This window comes from Acomys russatus, chromosome 1 (assembly GCF_903995435.1).
Source record: "Acomys russatus chromosome 1, mAcoRus1.1, whole genome shotgun sequence".
Lineage (NCBI taxonomy): Eukaryota > Metazoa > Chordata > Mammalia > Rodentia > Muridae > Acomys > Acomys russatus.
This window is the reverse complement of record NC_067137.1, coordinates 67,427,517-67,450,912: the sequence shown is the minus strand read 5'-3', so window position 1 is coordinate 67,450,912 and position 23,396 is coordinate 67,427,517. Positions and strand designations below refer to the sequence as shown.

General features: G+C 39.8%; 1 pseudogene; it reads left to right on the top strand.

The window, feature by feature from the left end:
- Positions 1-4,098: 4,098 nt before the first annotated feature.
- Positions 4,099-4,542, top strand: LOC127196226 (40S ribosomal protein S16-like; annotated as a pseudogene).
- Positions 4,543-23,396: the final 18,854 nt, after the last annotated feature.

Sequence of the window (23,396 nt, the reverse complement as noted above, 5' to 3'; positions counted from 1 at the left end):
CAGGTGGCAGGAGTACAGCCAGGGGTTCAGCATCAACAAATGAACTTGCCCTGGCGCTGTGTGCGCCATCCATTCCAGAAAGACACCCGGACTCTTCAATGGCACATCGCAGATGCCAAGGGCCACTTTACCAGCTCAGGCATGGCTGCCCCACACCATCTTCCATGGCTTCGTGGTCAGGCGATTCATACTCAGTGTGTCAGCAGCTTTCTGGGGGATGAGATAACAATGATGAAACACCCAGTCGTCCCCCTCAGGCAGCTCAGAGGTGGTGAGGAGGTCATTGTGTACACAGTGCGCTGAGTGCGGCCTTTGATCTGATTTGACATCTGAAACTACATGTAAAGAGGTCAGCTCCTGGGTTAACAAAACAGTTGCAAGTATTTTGTATAGGGAGTACATTTTGTTCATCTGTGTCTCTTGTTGCGTGATAAAAGATTGTGGAGTCAAAAGTACAAATGCCATGGCTCTTAGAATCAAACATTAATGCCCTCTCCAGACTACAGTTTCCTTACACTGTACAATCAAAGCTCATTAGACCAAAAGATGGATGAGTCTGTTTCCTCCATTAAAGTGCCAGGAGCTACAGAGAAAGAGGAGAGGAGAAGAAATAGATAAAGAAATATGGCAAAAGCAAGGGTCTCTTCAGTGAGCCCTGCAATTTTATTTTATTTTATTTTATTTTATTTTTATTTTCATTTTTTGTAAAACAGACTGATTAAACAGCAAATTCTAAGTAAAGTAACCAAACGCTTTTGCTAACGTGTGAGCCAATCAGTCCCCGATGTGAAAGCTGTAACATATGTCCTCCAATTAGCCATCACAGACTCTAGGGAAGAGCTCATTTGATACTTGCATATTAATCCACACATATACCAGTAATAATTAAACATTAAAGGAAAGTGACTGTTTTCCCTAATGCTCAGATGCCTTATGAATTAAGTGAAAGTCTTGTCAATTACCTTCCACCTTGCCTGTAACTGCTTCAGGAGGATTTGCACTCCACACTCCTTGGGATGACACTTTCCCCGTCAAAGACTGTAAAGTTACTAGAGCAAGTCAGGGTCAGGGCTCAATCCTCCACGCAATACTGCGATATGGTGTCTGCACTTCTGAGGGCCCTCACTTGCCAGATGTGCTCACAGTCCTGAAGACCTTCTCCTATGAACCAGCAATGACAGAAAGGGCAGAAGAAAGACGAGGTAACTCAGGGTTAAGCAAGACCACCTTGTGAAGAGCCCCAGCTTTGCCATTTACTATTCTATGAATATCTTGGTTTCCTCATCTGGAAAAAGGGGTAAGATTCTGAGTCTGGGCCACAGAGCTGGTGAGTGTCAGCTATTACTGTGAAAAGCCCTAACAGTTGAAATTTCCCCCCAGATGTTCCACAGGACTCTCTCACACACAGGAGTCTGCAGGTCTTCTGTGTCAAGTGCGTGACTCTGTTACTACTCTAAGATCCTAATCTAGATTGAATTATTAGAATTTTTTAAAAAAGTAGCCCCTGTACTGCTGTGTTCCAATATTTTTCTCAGAACTTTGAGAACACCCCCCCAAACATTGTTTAGTTATACAGGCTTCTCTCTCTCTCTCTCTCTCTCTCTCTCTCTCTCTCTCTCTCTCTCTCTCTCTCTCTCTCTTTTGGTTTTTGAGACAAACATTTCTCTGTGTAGCCTTAGCTGTCCTGGACTCACTCTGTAGACCAGGCTGGCCTTGAACTCACAGACATCCACCTGCTCTGCCCCGAGTGCTGGGATTAAAGGTGTGCACCACCATGCCTGGCTATACAGGCTACTCTCGTGGCTGTTTGCTTTTTTTTGCTTTAAAAAGCATTTTATTATGGTAAGGATGTCTCACATGAGATTTCCTTCCTTAGCATACCATCCATATGCAGTATAATACTGCTGATGGTGCACAGAGCTGTACAGTGGACCCCTAGAGTTTAGTCATATTGCATGACTGAAATTTTATCTTTATTGATTAGAAACTCCCCCATTCCCCCAGTTCTTAGTTCCTGGCAGCTACCATTTGCTATGTTTCTGGGAGTATGATTACTTTAGATACCACGCTATAAGTGACCCCTGTTCTATTTGGCTTTCTGTGACTGACTTATTTTACTTAGTTTATTGTCTTCCAGATTCATCTACATTGTCACATATTATAGAATTTGTTTTTTCTTAAGTGGTGAATATCAATTCATCTGCCAATAAGGAAATTAGCCTGTTTCCACAGCTTAGCTGTCCTGCGTAGAGCTGCAGTGAACATGGGAGTATTAATCCTTCTTTAAGATCCAGATTCAAATTTTTGGATAGATATTTAGAAGTGAAGTTGAAAGGTCATTTAGCAGCTTTTTAGTTTCTTGATGACCCTTCATACTGTTTCCCATTGTTTGTTTGTTCCAATCCCTAGGTCTTGAGTTTTCTGGGCTTTTGATAGCAGCCGTTCTAGCAGACAGTATCATCATCTGATTTGTGACTTTGACCATCTTTAATACATTTGTCAGTCATTTGTAAAAAACCCTGAAAAGAAACCAGAATATTGTTGGCCAGTGGTATCTGCTTTATAGAAATACTTCTTCAAAGCCAAAGCCCAGGTTTAATTTGGATCTTGTTGTTGCTGTTTGATACTGGGTTTAAGCGGTTGTATTTACTATTGAGTTATAAGTAATCTCATACTTTGGCAGGCAGCCCCTTAACTGATATATAGGTTGCTAATATTTTCTTACACTCTGTAAGCCATCTTTTCTTTGTCCTTTGCTGTACAGAAGCTTTTAGATTTGGCATGTTTCCATTTAACCTATTTTTGTTCTTGTTGTCCTGTTTGCAGGGTTGTCTCAGGATTTCCAGGAAATTACTACCAAGATCAATGCCATGAGAAGTTTCTTCAACAAGTTTCACAGCTTCAGGTCTTAGGTTTATGTCATTAAAGCATTTGGATTATTTTATATATATATATATAATACAATTGTCCAATTTCATTATTTACTGGTGGAAATTGAGAAAACTGACTATATATATATATATATACATATATACAATATATAGCTTTATTTCTGTATTCTTTACTTGATCCCACTTATCTATGTTTATTTTCATGTCAATATTACGCTTTTGTTACATTTGTAATATATTTTGAAAGCAGGAAATGTGATACTTTTGGCCTTGTTCTTCCCTTATGAGATTGATGTAGCTATTTGAGGTTTTCTGTGGCTTCATGTAATTTTTAAAGACTTCTTACTGGTTCTTTGTGAATTTTACGTCATGTACTCCAATGCCCCCCTCCTCTTCCTCTCCCCTCATACCTGCCCTCCACCCTTGCAACCCCCTCCCCAAGAAAACAAATCTTGTTGTGGAAGCTGTAGTACATCAGTGTGTCCCAAAGTACACCTTTTTGTCCACACTTCTATGCATGTAAATGTTCATTGCAATGAGTCCTTGGTCTGGTGTGAAGCCTCTGGCTTCTGCTACTCTGTCTCTATACTGGAACCTCAATGGGACTCCTCTCAGACATCCTGTTGTTGCCTTGTGCGATGGAGATACTGTAGTTTCAGATCTGTAGGACTGGCCTCTTTATGTACTCCATCAGTCCATCAATTGGGTACATGTAGGGGTGGGCCAATTCAAAGCCCTGGATTGGGCCTGAGTGCGCTCTCGCGCTCTCTCTCTCTCTCTCTCTCTCTCTCTCTCTCTCTCTCTCTCTCTCTCTCTTTCTCTCTTTCTCCCTCCCTCCCTCCCTCCCTCCCTCCCCCCCCCAACACCCCACCCCAAACACACACACATACACATACCTTTGGGGCTAGCTCACCAGCAACTCCTACAACCTGAGCCAGCTCAGCTCTACTGTGCTGCCTAGGCAAGGTGCAAAGCCTGCTCTCCCTGAGGGTCAGGCCAGATCTCCTCTCTCATACCCCAGGACCAGGTAGGTCTCCTGCCTGCTGCAGGAGTGCAGGGGGAAGGAAGAGGAGGGCAGCTCTCTCTCATCCATACCACTGCACGGAAGGCGAGTAAGAACAAAGGCTCAAGCAGTTGTGCCTCCAACTTCAGAACTATTGTAGGGCTTTTCGATGCCGGCGCTGAGCAGTGAGGACCTCGTGTTCTACTCGCAGCTATGCCATGCAAGGTTCCGCTGAAGTCCGTACAGGTCTTCGGATACAAGAAGACAGCCACAGCCATGGTGCACTGCAAACGAGGCTCTCGTCAAGGTTGCATGGGCATCCCCTGGAGATGATGGAGCCGCACACCAATGCAGTACAGGTTACTGGAACCCGTTCTGCTTTGGGGCAAGGAGTGGTTTGCAGGTGTGGATATCCATGTCCGTGTGAAGGGTGGTGGTCATGTGGCCCAAATGTATGCTATCCAACAGTTCATCTCCAAAGCCCTGGTGGCTTATTACCAAAAATATGTGGATGAAACCTCTAAGAAGGAGATCAAAGATATCCTTATCCGGTATGATCGGACCTTGCTTGTAGCTGACCTCCGTCACTGTGAGTCCAAAAAGTTGGGAGGTACTGGGGCCCGTGCTCGGTACCAGAAATCCTACTGATGAGCCAATCTCAAGGATCGGGGTTACTTTTGTAATAAACATCCTAGTATTAAAAAGAAAGGAAGGAAGGAAAAGAGAGAGAGAGAGAGAGAAAGAAAGGAACTATGATAGGACCCTGCTGGCAGCATGCTCAGGTGGGAATGAGAGAGAGAGAGCCGTCTTAGACATGCTATTGTGTCTATCCTTTCCAAATCTGACTATACTCTTCTCATGGTTCCCTTATTCGGAAAACCAAGGACCAAGAGGCCTTTAAAAATTATTTGTCAAAAAAAATTATTTGTCACTAAGAATAGTCCATTCCCAAATTCTGACTCTGAGAGCAGCAGCAAAGCACATTTAAGCATGACATCAGAGGTCGACCTTTGAGCTAAGGAATGGGGTCTAAGTGACCACAGTTCTTATGAAAGGTAGGTTTAACTTGTTTGTAGAGAATCGTTTGCTCAGTCCAAAAGAAACAAACAATATCAGGCTTTTGCTGTTTGCTTGTGATTTTCCGTAGATAAACTCATTTGTCTGAGTTTAGAGTGAATTGTGTTTGTTCCCTCAAAAACGTGAAATTGTGGTGGTTTCATTGATTTACCACAAACATTAAGTACTTTTCCTATTTACTTTTTTTTTTCATGTGTGTTTTTAGCTGTCACTGCAAATCACCAGTATTTCCCAAAAGATTGATGATGCTTTGCAATAAAAAGTGGAAACCAGAGAAAAGATAACGAAGTCTATGGATTTCAGAAAACACATTGGAGAGGTTTACACCCCTCCCCGCTCAAATCAACCCTTTCTGATATGTTCAGTCTGGAAAAAATAATGAATTCCAGAAGGGCTTGCTGCACTGACTCTTGCTGGAAATAAAAGAAGCCAATCTCAGCAGTTTGTTGCCAAATGAATCTGTCAGCTAGCATTTGTAGTCTACACCACCCTTGCATTCTGCATTAAGCCCATCATTTCTTACCTTCTAAACTCCTAGATCAAGCTTTATCTGAAATCAATTTCATGCTTTTCTGTGTAAAAATTGGCAGCCCAAGCTTATTCTTGTCGCCACATGGTATGACACAGAATCATCTCTGGACATATGGCAGCTTCAGATGGGTTTTTTACTCTGTTCCTCTGGAGGATAGGTTTCCCCTCCACACCATCACAGTTTGCTCATTTCTTTAGTGGTGCTGAGGCATTTAGCGGGATTTTCATTTGTAAACAGCATGCAGGAGGAAAAAAAATATCATGATTGTAATTGTGTTTTTCCCTTTATAGAAACAAAACAAGATTTCCTAAAAGTTACGTTGAAAAAATATAAAAGATATTGGTAGCTTAACTAAATGGAAAGATAATGAAACAACTGCCCAAGTGTAAGGGTCTGCGTTTGGATGCTTAGTGCCCACCTGGAAACCATACATGGTGGCTTACATCTGTAACTTTAGCACTGAGAAGGGGAGTTGAGACAGGCAGATCCCTGGAGCTTACTGCAGCCAGTCAGCCAACTGGTAAGCTCCAAGGTCAGTGACCAACAGTATCTCAAAAAACACAAGGTGGAGAGCAACAAAGACACTGGAGATCATGCTCTGGCTTTAACAGGTAAATGCTCACATATACATAAGCACCTGCATGGTCATGAGCATACAAACATACACACACACACATAACACACAATCAAAATACACATAAAACAAATATTAAAAAGTTTAAAAATAGAGTTGATACCAGCTACCAACAAACTGGTGTCATCTATTCTGTGTCTTTGGCTCCTCTTTCATTTTCTCTCTTTTCCTCACCTCTTTCTCATGTCCTCCCCTCTTCTCCTATCTCCTTCTTTTCCTCTCTTTTATGCTGTTATTAGTTTCTATATTCTCCTTTCCATCCTTACTGGCTAATCTCTCTATCAGATATTGGAACTAATCAATGGCCACTCATTCCCAAAGAAGGGGAATTGCTTCTGAGCTGAGAGTTTGGAGGGAAACTGTTTAAATAAACAGTAGATCTCAAAGAATAGCCTAAGACCAGTAACAGCAGCAGCAGCCAAGCACCTGCTAAGGAGATAAACTCAGTCCCCAGTCAAATTGTTGAATCAGTGCTCTAGCTAGTAGTGCACACTAAAGTTTGGCCACAACTGGACTAGACTAGGTAGAGGGGAGGGGTGCTAGTACAAGAGCTACAGATGGTATGGTATTGGGGGTAGGCATAAATGAGTTTAGGCAAGACTATTTTATTAAAAAGAATAGTGGGGCTGGAGCAAAGGCTCAACTGCTTTTCCAAGGACCAGAATTTGGACATGTCAGATGGCTCATAATCATCTACAATTCTAACTTCAGGGAATCGAACACCTTTGGCCTCTGCAGGCACCTGTACTCATGTGCATATACCCAGGAAAATGTATCTGCACACACACACACACACACACACACACACACACACACACACACACACCAAGAGAGAGAGAGAGAGATGCACTCACATGTGTATGCACATACTTTTGTATGAAGCCACCCTATTAGAAGGGATTCTAAAAACAAAAAGCAAAAATACTAGGGTCAGGTGTTTTTAGGAAAGACTTGGGGGAATAATCTGAGTTATTAGAAAAATATATGTCAAAGACTGGTGATCTATTTAGGGCATAATTCCTTATTCGTTATACAGGCTTTATAGCTGGGACTTCAATTCATCAGTGAAAAATCCTGGCTAGATATTCCCTTAGATTCCCAAATCCAAAGACAATAACCAAAGACAAAAAGAACAAGTAAGATGGAAGAAAGAAATTAAATGGAAAAACTAATGAAGACTTCCAGCACTCTCTGACAAGTTTACAGACCCCTTGGGACTTTCAGAGAGGGGGAAAGGGATAAAGAGGGGGAGGGAGAGGAGATAGCCGTAGTCAAGGTCATAACAACAACAACAGCAACAAAAGGGTTCTAGCACAGTTCTTGGCACAACGAATCTCTTTCCTTTTTTTCTCCTTCTCAGCCCCGTAAAACCTCACCCAAAGCCTCGGGGCACAGGTGGTTCCAACACCAGTCATCACATTTGCAGAAACATTTTCCAACAGAACCAGCCGGCACCCATTTACCTCCCCATCTATTGTCCACTTGACTCAAAACATCTGATTTTCATTCCTGATTTGGTTTGAAACACATATGAATTCATTCCTATCTGAAAACCTACCAAGCAGTAATGCATATACTGGCTCCTTCCAGCACCAAGCTGGCATCCTAGTGCGTATGGGCGGGGGAAGGTGGGGTTAACATCTGCCACATTTTTCTCATTGTCCATTCCAGGAAGAAATAAATTTGATTAGTGTTTATAGTTGAGGTCAAAGTTTGAGATGACTTTGTCAAAGGCTAAATTTTCTTGGAGTTTACTGGGATTAGTGATTCTGACAAGCTGTTATGCATTTATTTTAATCTCTTGCTAAAGAGAATAAATTCTTCACAGATAAAAGCGTACATGCAAAGCAGCTATTGTGTATGCACAGTAGCATATTTTTAAACCCTGTCCTATTAAGGAAGAGAGGATAACAACCAAATGTGCCCTAACAACCAAGGTTCATACATTACATTACTGGGTGTTAGGCCATTAAATCAATGCATGCTGGGCAGGAACGTTGCTCCTAATGTGTGTACAATTTTATAAGTTCTTCGACTACAGAGAAAATTCACAGGTACTGTGTGGCTTCTTAAGTCTATAATTCTTTAATAGCTTTTGCTTTTAACATTTCCTTCCACGCTCACTCAGTAAATGGTTCAGTTTGGATTGAAAGTCAAAGATAATTGATCATGGAAGTGCTGAGTTGGTGTTCCTTTCTAAAAGGGTTAACGGCCAATAGTCAGTGAAATGAGATTAAGGTGAGAGGGTACTGAATGAGGAGCTGGATGTACCTTATTTTTTTCCCTTTGAGATTAATTGATTGTATATATGGTGATCTATATACCAAAGTCATTTTTAATATGTGATGTTGAAAGCCAGACTCTGACAAGGCAGGCACACTCTTTCTGAACTCTCCATATTAAAGGGGTCAAGGTGAACTGGAGAGATTCACTATTGAGCAAGAGGGTGACTGAAGAACAGGGGAGAAAGGGAGGCCTTGGGAGGCTTTATACCGAAGATGGAAATCCAGCGTTCCTCTTTCTACTTGGGAGAGGAGAGACCACGCCTAATGGAGTGTTTCCTGAGCTTCGATTGGAACACATAGTTAAATAAAGAAAATAAATATTATTTGATACAAGAAAAGGAAAGAGTCAAGGTAGCAAAACTATGAAGGTGAAGAAGGTAAGAAAAAAAGGGCTAAAGGGTTTACTAACAAGAAGGATGGCCAAAGTTTTCAAATGGGAGAGGCAGCTCGTTCTTTAAGCTGTCCATTCTATATAACCTGCCAAGTAGAATGTACAGATTCCTGGTAAATGATCCCTCACTCACCCACAATTACAGCAAGGCTAAAGACTGACTTCCTGTCCAAACCAAACACCTAGTGAGGCCTCTCTTCTCAGCAATCTGGGGTTAATTTTTCATAGTGGTATTTCTAGCTGTCATCATCCATAGATGTCCAAGAGCTGACAAGGCTCCCAGATCCAGGTTGAGAATTCAATAAATATAACTGTAGTGGCATTCAGCCCTCAACAGGACAGTTTGTCCATAATGTCAGACAAGTGAGACTAACACATATTTAATACAGGAAGAGAAAGAAGTCACTCAAGGCAGAAACGGAAGTTTGGGCTTTGTGTTTAAGATACTTATCTGTAAAGGCTTGAGATCTAAAAAATCATGGTTTTCACTTTGCTCTCCTCAAATAGTCCTCTTTATTCTGAGTCTCTTTAAAGGGAAAAATATGAGCTAGATATTTAAAGAGAAGAACTCTCCTTGTCAGCATCCTTCAGCTACACACCAGAGCTATATAGTTCACCTGTGTTCAGCTGAATCTGAAAGACTCTTCTGGTCACTCAACTTCAGATGGATTTTGAAGGTCAAGATGTGTTCAGAGAATGACTGGATTTATAAAACATGGCTTGGGGACTGGAATATGCAAGAGGACAAATTATGAATCCTGGGCCCATCCGTAGTGTTATTCTTGTCTTTGGTTCTATCTTTCATACCTATCCTTATCAAATATTCTATTCTTTAATTTCTCCACTGGGAGAAAAACATAGAGCTGGTTTCTCTCCCTTTGCTGCCTAACATACAGAGATGCTTCTGGCAGGTCCAATCAGTCACCACTTACAAATACCTCAGTGTTCTTGATGAAAGGAACAGAATAAATTGAATATTTCATTACTGTGTTTATTGTTCATGGGCTTCCTTTGGCCCCAGCCTGCGCACAGCATTTTATTATTGTCACACGAGTTTAATAACAATGGTTTCCTTTTCTCCTTTGCTCTCAGCAGCAAACAAAGAAACAATGAGAAGTCTATGATTTTCTAATATTTTTGCTACAAATCACTATTAGGCAATTTTAGGTCATTTTTACCTACATGATCATATATGAATAATACTAATGTAACATGGAACTTAGAAACATATCACTGTGCTAATGAAAATAGAAGGATCCTTTTCTCACTCTGTGACTCCAGACTAGTGGAGAATAATATGCTTATTGTAGCTACCTAAAAATATGACTTTTAGCAAACTTTCTCAAGGCATGTTTCTTTTAAAGTTTGCTTTAGAGCTGGAAACAACCTAGATGTCCATCAACTGAAGAATGTATAAAGGAACTGTGGTACATTTACATAATGGAATACTACGTGGCTATTAAAAACAAGGAAATCATGAAATTTGCAGGCAGATGAATGAAACTAGAAAAAATTCATGTTGAGTGAGGTAACCCAGACTTAGAAAGACACACATGTTATACTTACTTACAAGTGGATTTTAGCTATATAGTACAGGACAAGCATACTACAATGGACAGACCCAAAGAAGATACGTAACAAGCACAATCAAAGGGAAGATGCTTAAACCTTACTCTGAAGGGGAAATAGAATAGACAGAGGTAGTGCTTGAAGGGAGGGAACAAAGTAGGAGAGGAAACACAGAGAGACATGAGGGAGGAGAGCAGACCCAGGGAGAGTGCGGAATGGAGAACAAAAGGCCTGTAGAAAAAAGAGAAACTGTGGGCAGGGGCATCTCTGTGACAAGCCGGAGACCTAAGTCATGGTAAGCTCCCAGGGGGATATGAGAGGACTTCAATGGGGCAAAGAAATTATTCTATCCAGATCCAGAACCCAGCCTGATAAACCAGTAGATTTGGGGTTCTACTTAAAGGAGCAGTAACGACACTTAAGGCAACTTAAGTACTAAAACTTTCTACCCCTGCAGAAGTGATGACTCATAAAAGCTGCACTACTAGACCCCTTACCCAAGCAAACTTTTTACCTTCTAAATCCTTCCCCAAGGCCACACGAAGGTAGATTAGGATTGCATGCATATCATACAGGAATGAGTGAGTGGTGACTGGACTTTTGAGTGAGGATCAAATGATAATTTGCCCCTTCTACAAGAGGATGACAATAGGTGCCCTCGCATGGGAGTACACTCTCAGTTTGATGATGTCATACACACTCGACTCCACTCCTTCACCTGGCCCTTACATTCTTACTTCCTCTTCTTCCGTGATATTTCCTGAGTCTTTAAAACAAATACATATATATATATATATATATATATATATATATATATATATATATTTTTTTTTTTTTTTAATTATATACAGTGTCTAAAGGCAACTTGCAAAAGAAAGCATTTACTTGTGGGCTTGCTAACAGTTTTAGATGATTAGATCATGGTTGTCATGGCAGGAAGCAAGTAGGCATGGCACTGGAGCAGTAGCTGAGAGTTTTACATCCTCATCCAGGCAGAAGGCAATAACACACCTCTTCAAACAAGATCACACCTATTCCAACAAAGCCATACTTCCTAATCCTTCCCAACTAAGCATTTAAATCTCTGAGCTCATGGGTGGGAGGTGGGGGTGGGGGGGGCATTCTCCTTCAAACCACCACAAACAGTGTAGAGTACAGCAGCAGATATTTATTCCCGATGGTTTGACCAGTTGCGAATTTCTGCTAAGAACTACTGTCCACCATGAAAATAAGTTTCCTTCCGCTATGGACAGCAGCAGCAGAAACCCAACATACAAGCACAAATATTTAGAAGATAATTTGAAAAGTGATCATATTTACCTAAAGTGATAATGGCAGGAGCTTCCCAGTTGAGGCCTACAGTTTCTCTGGATACAAGTTGTTACCTTGCCTTACAGTACCTGATAAGGCTTCTCTCCTGTAAAACAGGCCTTAAGTCCAATTAGAAAGTCACTGACAGTATGTAGAAGCAGTCTTATGCCAGTATCGTACCAGCTAATGCCAGTTAATGATGGTATTAACACAGAGTCCATAGCGTAGCTGGGCCACAGATCCAAATCTTCCCCCCAACACCTTCTGATACTATACATGCTATCCAACAAAGACCGGACATCCAGTTTAGTCACTGTTTGCTTTCTCTGTGTCATACAATCAAAGCACGCAGTGTTTTCAGCCACAGGGACTTGCCATTGAATTTTTGCATTCAACTGTAACTGATGTTTGCTACTTTGTGGGTTCCTTTCTCTTTTCCACCCTTCTCTGTCCCTTCTTCCCTTCCAGCCCCCTAATACTAGATAAGAGAGAAAAAAGATAAAGATGAAAGAGGATGTTGTCATCATTAGACTACTTCTTACTGATTAGGAGCACTGAGTTTGTTGGGGGCAGGTTTGATCTTTGCCATGAGGATATCTAATTTCTTCTCGTTTCTTGACAAACCACAGTCCATGGCATTCACCCTAACCAGCCACCAGCCTATGAGGGCCCTAGTATTTACATATCCTCTGAAAAATCTCCAAAATACCACATGTCACACACTCGTAAAATCTATTTGCAGCTCTCAAAACCACTCCCCTGCCAGAGCCCAAGGCAAATCATAATCAGGTAGTCCCTTATCCCCACAACTGGGTTTAAAACAAAAATATGTTCCCATAACATTAATGTGTTTTTTTTAAAGAAACCAAAATTACAGAATTCTCACTATATTCAAACAGCAGCAGTGGCAATAACCTACAATGTATGTGTGGCTTCAGAAAACTTCTGGCCAACAGCTCAATAGAGAGGTGATCTACCCCAGCATTTGTATATTTTATTCAATAACCTATGTCTTATAGGGATGCTTTTCCGATCCACACAGGTTGCCTTCTGCCCTTGACTGGCTTAACAGCTGTTTTATATTTGCAGGTACAAGTTGTTAATGGATTTTCCCAATACCTTCCCAGGGATCATCTGCCTTATCCAACTCTAAGTCTTGGGACTTTTATAAGTTGTGCCTGGACCTTGCACCTTGTAAGAGTTGTGTTTCCATCTTCATTCATTTAATTGTACTCACTTGCCTTTTAGATGCTTTTCTAAATCTGTAAGATACTCACAGGTTGGCATTTTATAAAGAAACCTATTTTACAAAAGGTAGGAAGGATCCCCGACAGCCCATTCCAATCAAGTGCCAATTGGTCTTGGGATTGTGCAGAGAAGAGGATGATACAAGTTAGCAACATCTAATCATACAGCAGGAGCAGCTCTCATCAATTGTATCAATTGTTCTGTCCTGTTTATATCCAAAGCCTGGGGCTCTTCTCAGCCTTGATCGAAGAAGCTTACTTGTGCAACAAACAGTGGTTAATGCAGAGACTCATGGCTGATCAAGACGCTGAGAACAAGTGACTCTTGAGCACCCCACATTAAAAGGGATACATGTATCACCTCCAAGGCTCAGGACACATTTCAAAGCACAAGATCAGAGCAGTGAGGAGGGCTGTGAAATCTTATCTGCACAGCATAGGATGGCACAGCACTCTTAAACTCAAAATAGCTGCATTTGCCTGCATAGAGTCTACACCAGACTGAACCCCTGAACATTCAGTTATAGATGTGGGGAGCTCGTGGGACCCTGCCTGATCTGAGGGTGCTAGTTCCTCAGTCAGGAACTACTGAGGAAAGGAAGTGATTGCCTTCAGTGAAGGCGTCACTGGTGAGTTTCTCATGTTCCTACACATTTTAGTGGAATTGCTTCAGGCTTTTCTCCATTTGGGATTATTTTGACTATGAGTTTCTCATATGTAGCTTTTATTATTTTGAAGAATATTCCCTTTGGTCCTGTTTTCTCTAGGACTTTTAGTTATAAAGACATGTGGATTTTGCCAAAGGCTTTTTCTGATCTGTTGAGATGGCATAATTTTTGTCTTTACATCCATTTGTGTAGTTTATTGTGCTTGCTTGTGCTGAACTACGCCTGCATTTTAGGGATAAAGCCAACTTGGTCATGGTGTATAATCTTTTTGATGTACGTCTTTATTTTGTCTGCAATTATGTATTGAGCATTTTTGAGTCTATATTTATCAGGGATATTGGCCTGTAGTTTTCTGATGTTGTTGTTTCTTTGTTTTATTTGGGTATTAGGGTGATACTGTCTTCATAGAGTTTGGAAGTACTTCTGTTTCTATTTTTAAAAATAGTTTTAGAGGATTGACTGTAAATTTTTAAAAGTCTAATAGAATCCTACTTTGAATCTCTCTCACCCTGGACTGTATTATAGTTGGAAGTCTTGTTACTGTTTAAATCTCTTCATTTGTTATGGGTTTGTTTAGGTTGCTTAAATCATGGATTAATTTTGATGGTTTGGCTGACTCTAGAAATTCATCAACTTATTTTGGAGTACAAATTAATGGAGTACAGTAAAATATTCCTTTACAAAATTCTGAATACTTTGGCATTCGTTATAATGCTTTTTTGTTATCTTAGTGTTCTATTACTGTAAGAGACACCACAGCCAAAGAAACTTTTATAAAGAAAATTATTTAATTTGGAGCTTTATTACAGTTTTAGAGGATTAGTCCATGGTCACCATGGCAGAGAACAGACAAGTATGGTGTTGGAGCAGTAGCTGAGAGCATCACATCCTGATCTTCAGGCAACAAGCAAAAGGAAAGAGATTGTGTCTAGCATGGGGTTTTGAAACCTCAAAGCTCACTCTCACTGACACACTTCCTCCAACAAAGCCACACTTCCTAATCCTTCTAATTGTTCTCAAACAGTTCCACTCTCTAGTGACTAAACATTGAAATATATGAGCTTATAGGGACCGTTCTCATTCAAAACACTGTATCTGCTCCTTCCTGATTCTGTTAATTTTGATCTCTTTCATTCTTTCAGTTAATTTAGCTAAGGTTCTGTAAATTTTGTTGATCTCCTTAAAGAAACAGCTTTTAGATTCACTAATTCTTTGTATTCTTTATTTTTAAATTAATTTCTTCTTTCTCTTATTATTTCTTGCCATCAACAGGGTTTGGATTTTATTTGTCTTTGTTTTTTCAATATTTTAAATTGCATCATTAAGTCATTTATTTTTGCTTTTTCTAATTTCTTTTAAATGGAGCCACTAAATCCTAAATTTCCCTTGTAAGACTGCTTTTAGTGTGTGCCAGAAGTTTTGCTGTGTTATGTTTTCATTTTCATTTAGTCCCATGAACTTTTTTACTTCTTTCTTGATTTCTTCTTTGACCCCATTCATCATCTGGTAATGAGTGGTTTAATTACCATGAGTTTGTGAATTTACTAGAGATTTGTTTAATATCAATTTTAAATTTTATTTCATTGTGATCAGATAAGATGCACCAAGTTATTTCAAGTATTTTGAATCTGCAAATATTTGTTTTGTGCTTTAGGATGTAGAGTACTTTCAAAAAGTACCCATGTGCTATTGAGTAGAATGTGTATTCATTGGTGTTTGGGTAGAATATTCTGTAAATACCTGTCAAGTCTATTTGATGTATGATGTCATTAAATTCTGATGTCTCTCTTCTTGGTTTATTTGTTTGCTTTGTTTTGCCTAGACAACCTGTATATTGTAGGAAGTGGGGTATTGCTTTTAATTTTAGTGGTACATTTTTTAAATGAAATTGAGTGCACTTGAATTTGGTGCTTATGTGTTTAAAATAGTAATGTCTTCCTGGCTAACTGTTCCCTTTATTAGAATGAAATACCATTCGTTATCTCTTTTGATTAGTTTTAGTTTGAAGCCTATTTTGTAAGAAATTAGAATAATGCTGACTTCTTATTTCCTGGTCCTGTGTGATTGACATACTTTTATACATCTTTTTACTAAAAGTTTGTACCTATCTTTAAAGCTGTGTTTCTTGTAGACAACACATAGATGAATTTTTTGTTTGTTTGTTTCTTGAGCCATTCAGCTAGTCTCTGTCTTTTGATTGGAGAATTGAGGCCATTAACATTTAAAGTTATTATTGAAAGTTATGTGTTGACTGTAGTCATTGTGTTGTTGGGCTTTGGTGTTGTTGTTTGTCCTATCAATGGTACTTTTTGTTTTAGTAATTATGGCTGCATATTTCCACAGTCTCTCTGATGTGTTTGTTGTTTCCTCTCTTCATCCCAAAATATTGCTTCTTGTATTTTTTTAGATTTGTTTTGTTGAAAATAATTTTTTTTATTGGGAGAGACTGTTTATATAATGGAAAGCTTCATTTTTCCCCTTCAAGTATGATAGATAGTTTTGATGAGTATATTAGTCTTGGTTTTTTAGTCTTTGGAATGCACTGTTCTAGGCTCTTCTGGCTTTCAGAGTTTCAATTGTCAAATCAATGTTACTTTGATAGATTTTCCTTTATATACAAATTTCTTTTCTTTTCTTGCAGATTTCAATACACTTTCTTTGTTTTGTATACTTGTTTTAGCTATGATGTGCTATGGGGATTTTCTTTTCTAGTCTTGTCTTTCTGGTGTTGTGTGCTTCTTATTTCTGTATGGGTATAGGCATGTCTTTCTTTACTTTGTGGAAGTCTTCTATAATCTTGTTGAAGTTCTGGTCTATGGGTTCTTCTTGATCCCATCTATTCCTATAATTCCTATAGTTTAATCTTTTCATTGTGTTCCAAATTTCTCATACATTTCTTTTAGTGTGACTTAAATAATTCTCATATTTTTTGATAACTTCATCTAGATCCTCTAGTTTTCTGACATTCAAATTTATGCTTGACTCATTCTATTTGTAAGTCTTTCTTGTCAGTTTCTTGGTTAGGTTATTGGATTTTTCAGCTTCAGCTTCATCTCATCATGAGTCCTTCTCAATGTTCCTAACTTTTTATTAAATTCTGTTTGCAAACCCTGGACTACTTTCATCAGCTTTATGTCTATGGATATTTGGGGGGCATCACTTAGGTATATATATTCTTTAAATTCTTTTTCTTTACATTAATTAAACTGTTCATATCTTCTTTAAAGTCCTTGAATTATTTGATGAAGTTTATGCTTGTTACTTTAAATTCTGAGGTAATTCTCATTGGCAAATATTTCTTTCTAACTTGGTACCGGAAGCTTGGAGGGTCCCTGGAGAGCCACTGGTCTCTAGTCTACAACGAACATCTGTGATTACCCACCCACGAGGCTCTTTTACTATCAGGCCAATTAGCATACTCTCATATGAGTCATCAGATACTCAAAGTTCTTGTCACATTCTCCCCTGGTTCTGCTATCGAGGAAGGAATCAACAGCAGAAGCAGCAGCAACAGCAAAACAGGAAGAATCAACTCAGTGGCAAGATGGAAAACCAAGTAAGCAAAAGTACAACTAGTCTTCCCTTGGAAATACTCCTTTTTTGTCCCTCCAAGGCTGCTATGAGAAGGTACCACCCACAATTGAGCTGGCCCTTCACACACTAATCCAGCCAGAACAGTTCTTCATGTGAGTCTTGAAAGCAACCATCATAGAATCCTTGCTGAAGAAAGGGATTCTGGGGGCAAGCCTTATAGATTACTGCCCATTCTCATTTCCAACCCTAGACCTCTGCTTGCTGAATGCTGACCAAACGTAATAAACTATCTCACACTCCCACCACTGCAGCTACATTGTTCTTCTGCCACCGTGCCTTCTCTCACTTGTACTCCTTCAAATCATAAGCAAAATATATCCTTCCTTTATTTTCAATTCAAATTGCTTCTTTCAGGTATTTGGGTATAGTAATAAGAAATATAACTAACACAAAAATTTGGTACCAATGGTGGAGTTGTTGCTACAATAAATCATGTAGCTCTTAGGTATTTTGAACTGGTTTTGAGAGAGAATATGTGGAAATTCAGACAAGAGAAGTCCTAGGATGCTATAAACACAGTTTTATGGGCCATTCTGGTGGAAGTGCATAAACCTAGAATGCCTGTAGCAAGGTGAAACACAGCAGGAACTTTGCCCATGAAGCTTGAGAAAGTAATAAGTGATCTTCTATTGGTTAGAGCAGAGGACATTCATGTCACATTATGACAAAGCATTTGGCTATATTCTTTTTTAAAAATTTATTGATTTTACATGCCAAACCTTCACTTGTCTCCTCCCAGTCCCACCCTCCCTCCCTTTTCCCTCTATGCCCCTCCCCTATTCCTCAGAGAGGGGAAGCTCTTCTCCCCCTACCTACTCACCCCAGCCTGTCAAGTCTCATCAGGACTGTCTGCATCCTCTTCCTCTGTTGAATGGTAAGGCACCTTGCCAGGGGGGAGTGATCAAAGTGCATACAACAGAGTCCATAGCAGGGACAGGCCCTGCTCCCTTTAATAGGAGACCCACATGGAGATTGAGCTGCCTATTGGCTACATCTGAGTGTGGGGGGTCGGGGGGAGTGGGGGTAGATCCTCTCCATGCACGGTCCTTGTTTGGTGCATCAGTCTCTGCCCCCTCCTACCCCTGGGCCCAGATTTGTTGGCTCTCTTGGTTTTCTTGTGGAGCTCCTATCCCATCCATGTCCTTCTATCTCCCCACCATATACACACACTCTTCCATGAGACTCCCTGTGCTCAGCTCAAAGTTTGGCTGTGAGTCTCAGGTTTGATTCCCTGCAGGGTGGAGTCTTTCAGAGGATATCTTTGGTAAGTTTCTGTCATGTTCCCTCTCTTCAACTCCTTCCAGTGTCTATTCTATTTGCCCTTCTGAATAATAATTAAGTGGCCTCCCTTGGGTCCTCTTGTTACTTAGCTTCTTTAGGTCTGTGGTTTGTAATATGGTTATCCTGTATTATATAGCTAATATCCACTTATAAGTGAGTATGTACCATGCATATCCTTCTGAGTCTGGGCTACTTCACTCAGAATGATCTTTTCCCACTCCATTCATTTGCCTGCAAATTTCATGATGTCCTTGTTTTTGATAGCTGAATACTAGTCCATTGTGTAGGTGTACCACAGCTTCTTGTAGTGCTCTTTTTTTTTTTAACTTTACTTTATTTGAGATGTTTAGACCTCAACCTCCCAACTCTATATAGAAGAAAGAAGGTTAGTAGGGTGAGGGGGCCTCTTTACTTCTTCTATCTGTTTAGGGTTGATTAAGGTTTGAGGGGGCTATACTTATTTCCGTCAAACAATCTCCTCCAAGCCACTGCTCCCCTGAAGCATTTCTCTCCATCTGTCCACTCCAAACTGTGATACTGTCTGTCTCAGATCTTTTCAAACTGCTACATACCACATGCCAACACAGCAGGCCATGCCACTCTGTCTCTGTGCTCTTATTTATATCCTCAGAGCCCTAGACCACAGCCCTCTCAGTGCCTCACAAAGAAGACCATTACCAATTGGCAAAAGCCACTCCCCACACAAGACAATTAACAGGTGTGGGCAATCTAAAGCCCAAACTAAAATCCCACATTTGGGATTAAAACAAAATCATGTTTGTTTACATAGCACAACTGAGTTTACAAAGAAACCAAAACTTCCATTACCATTTCTTTGTCCATTCTTTCGTTGAGGAGCATATAGGTTGTTTCCAGATTCTCTCCATTATGAGCAAATGTCTTTGTTGTATGGTGGAGCATCTATTGGGTATATGCCCAGGAGTGGTATAGCTAGGTCTTGAGGTAGCACTATTTCCAATTTTCTGATAAAGGACCAGACTGATATCCAAAGTGGTTGTATAGTCTGCACTCCCACCACAATGGAGAAGTAAGTGTTTCCCTGTCTCCACATCCTCCCCCAGCATGAGCTGAAACTTGAGTTTTTTATCTTAGCCATTCTGATCAGTTAAGGTGGACTTTCAGATTCATTTTGGTTTGCATTTCCCTGATGGCCAAGGACATCTTAGCTATTTGAGTTTTTTTCCCATATGAAGTTGATAATTGTCCTTTCAAGGGCTGTAAAGAATTGTTGATATTTTGATGGGGATTGCATTGAATCTGTACAATACTTTTAGTTCGATGGTCATTTTTACTATGTTAATCCTACCTATCCATGAGCATGGGAGATCTTTCCATCCTCTGACATCTTCAATTTCTTCCTTCAGAGACTTGAAGTTCTGTTGCTTTGTTTTGTTTTGTTTTTTCATACAAGTCTTTCACTTGTTTGGCTAGAGTTACACCAAGATGATTCATATTATTTGTGGCTATTATGACAGGTGTTGTTTCCCTAATTTCTTTCTCAGCCCATTTGTCATTTGTATACAGGAGGACTGCTGATTTTTTTAAAGTTAATTTTGTATCCAGCCATGTTGCTGAAGGTGTTTATCAGCTGTTGGAGTTGCCTTGTAAAAAATTTTGTATCACTTATATATACTATCATATCACTCATGAATAGTGATACTTTGACTTATTCCTTTCCAATTTGTATCCCCTTGATTTCCCTTAGTTGTCTTATTGCTCTAGCTATGACTTCAAGTACTATATTGAAGAGATATGGAGAGAGTAGGCAGCCTTGTCTAGTCCCTGATTTCAGTGGTATTGCTTTAAGTTTCTCTCCATTTAGTTTGATGCTGGCCATAGGCTTGCTGTGTATTGTCTTTATTATGTTTAGGTATGTGCCTTGTATCCCTGATCTCTCCAAGACTTTTTAACATGAACAGGTATTGGATTTTGTCAAATGCTTTTCTGGCATCTAAGGAGATGATCATGTGGGTTTTTTTCTTTCAGTTTGTATGATGGATTATATTGATGTGTCTCATATATTGTACCACCCCCACACACCTGGGATGAAGGCTACTTGGTCATGGCGGACATTTTTGACAGATTCAGTTTGCCAGTATTTTACTGAATATTTTTGCATCATTGTTCATAAGGGAAATTGGTCTGAAATTCTCTTTCTTTGTCATGTCTTCGTGTGGTTTGGGTATCAAGGTGGCTGTGGCCTCATAGAATGGGTTTGGTAATGTTCCTTCCATTTCTATTTTGTGGAATACTTTGAAGAGAATTGGTATTAGCTCTTCTCTGAAAGTCTGGTAGAATTCGGTGCTAAATCTATCTAGCCCTGAGCTTTTTGTTGTTGTTGTTGTTGTTGTTGTTGTTACAGGGAGACTTTTGGTGACTGTTTCTATTTCCTTTGGAGATATAGTACTTTTTAAGTTGTTTATATGATCTTGATTCAACTTTGGCAATTGGTAGCTATCAAGAAAACTGTCCATTCCATTTAGGTTTTCAAATTTTGTGGCATCTAGATTTTGAAGTATGCCCTAATGATTCTTTGGATCTCCTCCATGTCTGTTGTTATGTGCCCCCTTTCATTTCTGATTGTGCTGATTTGGATAGCATCTCTCTGCCTTTTGGTTAGTTTGGCTAAGGGTTTGTCCATCTTGTTGATTTTTTCAAAGAACCAGCTCTTGGTTTTATTGATTCCTTGAATCTAGTTGTTTATTCTCTTTGTTTATAATTTGTTGACTTCTCTGTTTTCTTTGTTGATTCCAGCCCTGAGTTTGATTATTTCCAGCTGACTTCTCCTCTTGGGTGTGTCTGCTTCTGTTTTTTTCCCTAGGGCTTTTAGGTGTTCCATTAAGTTGCTTGTATGAAGGCACTTAGTGCTATGGACTTTCCTCTTAGCACTGCTTTCATTGTATCCCATAAGTTTTGGTATGTTGTGCCTTCATTTTCATTGAATTTTAGAAAGTCTTTAATTTATTTCTTTAATTCTTTCATGACCCAGTTGTCATTGAATAGAGAGTTGTTCAGCTTCCATGAATCTGTAGGCTTTTTGTTATTTCTGTTGTTGAGGTCCAGCTTTAGTCCATGATGATCTCATAAGACACAAGGGGTTATTTCAATCTCCTTGTGTCTGTTGAGGCTTGCTTTTTTACTGAGTATATAGTCAATTTTGGAGAAGATTCTGTGAGATGCTGAGAAGAAGCTATATTCTTTTGTGTTTGGGTGAAAGGTTCTATAGATGTCTTTTACATCCATTTGATTCATGACATCTGTTAGTGTCATTATTTCTCAGTTTCTTTTTTGTTGACATGCCTTTTGGCCAGAGTGAGTTGTTGAAGCCTCCCACTATTAATGTGTGGAGATCAATGTGTGTTTTAAGCTTCATCAATGTTTCTTTTACAAATATGGCTGCCCTTGCACTTGGAGTATATATGTCCAGAATTGAGGTGTCATCTTGGCGAGTTTTTTCCTTTGATGAGTATGAAGTGTCCTTCTGTAAGGCTCTCTCTCTCATCCTAAGCCTGGGAACATGACCCAGACAAGCTTGAGAAACTGACCCAGAAAGAGTTGAAGGCCAGCTTCAGTTTCTGAGATCAAGGTGGCCAACTGAGATAAACAATTTCAACTAAGGTAAACAATTCTCAGAAAAATACCATCTGGAAGCTCTCTGGAAACTCCCCAACACCCCTCCCTGCCAAGAATAGCCCCCAAGACCAACGACCCCAGCAATAGCCAAAAACATTTAGACAAGCACCCCTAGTGACCACCAGAGCCAATCCTAACATAGGACACGCAGACCCTCCTAACCTTTGCGGTTTTAGCAGAGCCTCCTTCCCTGCTGAGGCTCCCTGACGCCCGCATCAACAATAAACCTTGTGCTTTTACATCAACACTGTGGTCCTCGAGTGGTGTCTCGCGACGACCCCCTACCCGAGTGGACTCTAGGGTCCAACACTTCCTCATCTCTTTAGATTAAATTTAGTTGAAGGTCTATTTTATTAGATAGTAGAATGGCTCCTCCAGCTTGCTTCTTGGGTCCATTTTCTTGGAAAGCCTTTTCCACTCCTTTACTTTCAGGTATTGTCTATCTTTGTGGCTGTGGTGTGTTTCTTGTATATAGCATAATAATGGGTCCTGTTTACACATCCATTCTGCTAGTCTGTGTCTTTTTATTTGAGAGTTGACTACATTGATATTGAGAGGTATTAGTGACCAGTGACTATTAGTTTAGTTGCTTTTATTTTGATGTTGGTTATGGTGGTGTGTTTGTGTTCTTGTCTTCTTTAGGTTTGGCTGTAGTAAAGTTATTTATATCCTTTGTTTTTAGGGGTGTAGTTAACCTCCTCGGGTGGCAGTTTTCCTTCTAGTATCTTCTGTACAGCTCGGTTTATGCATAGATATTGTTTAAGTTTGGTTCTGTCATAAAATATTTTGTATTCTCCATCTATGGTGATCGAAAGTTTTGCTGGGCATAGTAGTCTGGATTGGCATCTGTGGCCTCTCGGGTTTGTCAGACATCAGCCCAGGCCTGCTGCCTTTTATGGTCTCTACTGAGAAGTCAGATGATTCTTGCAGCTTTTAATATTTTTCTTTGTTCTGTACATTTAGTGTTTTCATTATTATACCATGTGTGATTGGTGCTGCCATCTTGTATCTCCCCCTGGCTATGTTCTTAAAATGTTCTAAAATTTGAGTGAAGCTAAATTTAAAAGTAATGGACTAATTTAATTGGCAGAAGAAATCACAAGATGTCATACCATTCAGGTTGTTGCATAGTTACTGCTCATTGGAGAGAGAAGAAAGTACAGCAAAAAATGTGGTTTGGTTATAAAAATAACATAGATCCGATTAAAGTTATAGATAAGGCTGCTCAGAACAAAATCATGCCTGTAATTGCTAAAGAC